Source organism: Wyeomyia smithii, chromosome 3, assembly GCF_029784165.1.
Source record: "Wyeomyia smithii strain HCP4-BCI-WySm-NY-G18 chromosome 3, ASM2978416v1, whole genome shotgun sequence".
NCBI classification, from domain to species: domain Eukaryota; kingdom Metazoa; phylum Arthropoda; class Insecta; order Diptera; family Culicidae; genus Wyeomyia; species Wyeomyia smithii.
The window spans coordinates 237,396,322-237,399,612 of NC_073696.1; positions in this window are offsets into that span (position 1 = coordinate 237,396,322).

Sequence of the window (3,291 nt, forward strand, 5' to 3'; positions counted from 1 at the left end):
GGATGGGTTGTTTCGCAACTGTAGACCTACTTGAAGAACCCTGCGTTGTTTGTTACCTCCATTGCGGTAATACGATTGAAAAACTGTGATTTGTACGCAAGAATTGCTGAATTAAGTCACATAACTTTTAAAAATGATGTGGAGTAGAATTCATCTGAAGAAACCTATTTACGTGCTACTGTTGTCGTAGTTTTTGAATTAGGCATTACTAGAATCCTATTTTGAGTGAGGTTATCAAGGCCACGGCTTCAAGGTTTCAAAGTTTCTTGGAATGTGGCTATTTGCAGTAGCTACTCTTCGCGTCGGAACAAATCTAGAGGTCGAATTATTAAATTAAAGATTCGCGTCCGACTGTCGATAAAATGAACAGAACAAAAACTAGTTATAAACATTTATTTAACGAATAGCGTAAAAAAAACTGGGAGTAGCGTCCAATCAGTGAATTGGCGCTAAGTGTCAGTGTAGCGTTGTAGTTAGCATGTTAAATCACTGTAGAACTTGCAGTAATTCGAAAAATATCATCTAAAAAAATGTTTAAACTTTGCTATGCTACTAATATGTTCTAAACAGCGTACTTTCCAGGGGCAAATAATTTTATCTATCTTTGTTTAGTGTGGCGAAAAACCTGTAGAAAACTGCAAAATCAGAATATGTCAGGAAATTCTTTTTTCGATCAGGGAAATCAGGGAATATCAGGAAAAACTAAAAAATATTCTGCGAAAAATTTTTAACCGAAACGCGATTCTTTTTTCAACGACTCTAGCGCTAAATTTGATTTATGTCACATAAACGGCACATTCGGGACCTCTACGATTCTGTTGAACACTTTTTTCACTGATATTTCAGAGTTGCGTTTATCTTTGTTGTACTTTTTTGTGCTGAATGCTGAAAAATACCAGGGAAATTAATTTTATATTTCAGGGAATATTAGAAAAAGTCAGGGAATTTTATTTTGAAAATTTTTTCACCACCCTTTTTGTTTCACTTGTATGTTTATGAGCCAGGTTCTATTCAACTTTCTCACAATGATTGCAGAAAAAATGCTCTGATTAGAAAGCTGGTAAATACCGAGTAAAAATCAAAAGAAGCTCTGCACAATAGTACGCTAAAAATATGGAACATAACTTGTGCAATGCCTCCCAGTTGGTCTCGAGGAACGTTAACAAGCCAGTCGTATTTCCGAATCCCGGCTCGCATCGTAACGTCAAGCTCCATAATTGTTCATGGTAAGGAAAAAATTGAAACAGAGACAGCACGAAGTATTTTTTTTAATTCTTTCGGGGCTCTAACAATCCCAAACCCTACACCTCAAATTGTTAGGCATCTCAAACAATATATATTTAAATAATGTAATGGATGAATGAAGCATTGCTGAACTCTCTAGGTAAGAAAAAGAAAAAAAGTAGGGTTTTCCCATACAAATTTTCCAAAAAAAATAGGGTTGTAAAAATTTGAAACTTCAAATCATATTAGAAGATAGAAGATAATATAAAAAGACGCGAGTCCCTTTACTCGACTGACCAGTTTTTGTATTGCACTAGTAGAGTCCTGTCGAATTTCTCGACAATTAATCTACTAATAACATTCTCTTTCGTATTCTGTTTCATAGACAGGCCATTACAGAAAGATTTCTTTGGAGAGTACCAGTGCAGTTTTCAGGAAGGGTACCCTGCGTCAAATCATTGACAAGTTCAGAAAAGAAAACTTGCAGACTCATAATTCGTTTATGGACTTTAAAGTGCAACGAGTTATGGTAAATTATGCTTGAATATGGTTTCCCAGCAATTCGTTATTAGATAGTGCTACCAGAACCGCCAGTCTCGTACACCTGCGTACATCTTTTTTTTTTTTTTTAAAGGGGGGATTTGTTAGTAGCTTAAGTATTTATGATAAATATTAGTAAATAATGAGTATGTGTGTCCATTCACAAATGGTGACTTCTCAACACTGTTAGAAATTTGTAATTTTAATTGTTAGGATTTGTTTGCTTTCGCAATTAGGACTTATCACTCGTAGGGATTTAAACCTACTTGTCAGAAAAGGGGAAGTAAACTTACAACTAACTTAATTGCTAACTTATTGGCTATAAAGAGAGCTTATCGTAGCAATTGAGGATTGCTAGTTTCTAATGGTTCAACACCAGTAAGTCTATGTAATTCGAGTGTACCAAAGCAAGGAGGACGCTTCAAAATCATTTTTAGAATTTTATTCTGAATCCTTTGGAGCGTTTTCTTCCTTGTTGAACAGCAACTTGACCAGATCGGTACAGCATAAAGCATTGCTGGTCTAAAAATTTGTTTGTAAATCAAAAGTTTGTTCTTTAAACAAAGTTTAGAATTCCTGTTAATGAGAGGATATAAACATCTCGTATATTTGATGCACTTGGCTTGTATACTCTCAATGTGCTCTTTGAAAATAAGTTTTTTATCACAAATTAGTCCCAAGTACTTAACCTTGTCAGACCAACGTAAAATAACCCCACTCATCTTGACAACGTGATTATTGTTTGTCTTGAGGAAAGAAGCCCTAGGGTTATGCGGAAAAATTATCATTTGAGTTTTAGAAGCATTGGGAGAGATTTTCCACTTTTGCAAGTAGGAAGAAAAAATATCTAAACTTTTCTGCAATCGACTGCATATGACACGAAGACTTTTTCCTTTTACGGAAATGCTTGTGTCATCGCAGAACAATGACTTTGTGCATCCTGGAGGCAAATCAGGAAGATCTGAAGTGAATATGTTGTACAGGACTGGACCCAAGACTGAACCTTGAGGCACACCTGCTCTGACAGGAAATCTATCAGATTTTGAATTCTGATAGACAACCTGCAGATTTCGATCAGTAAGATAATTTTTTAAAATTTTGATTAAGAAAATTGGAGAATTAAAAGTTTGCAATTTCGCAATCAAACCTTTATGCCAAACACTGTCGAATGCTTTTCCTATGTCTAAAAGAGCAGCTCCAGTGAAATAACCTTCAGATTTGTTAGCTCGTATCATATTAGTAACTCTGAGCAATTGATGAGTAGTGGAATGCCCATGGCGAAATACAAACTGTTCATCTGCAAAAATTGAATTTTCGTTAATGTGTGACATCATTCTGTTTAGAATAATTCTCTCAAACAGTTTACTTATTGAAGAAAGCGAATTGATTGGTCGATAACTGAAAACTTCAGCCGGGTTCTTATTCGGTTTTAAAATTGGAGTAATTTTTGCATTTTTCCATAATTTGGGAAAATATGCAATTTTGAAGCAGCAATTGAAAATTTTCACTAAAAATTCCATTGACACC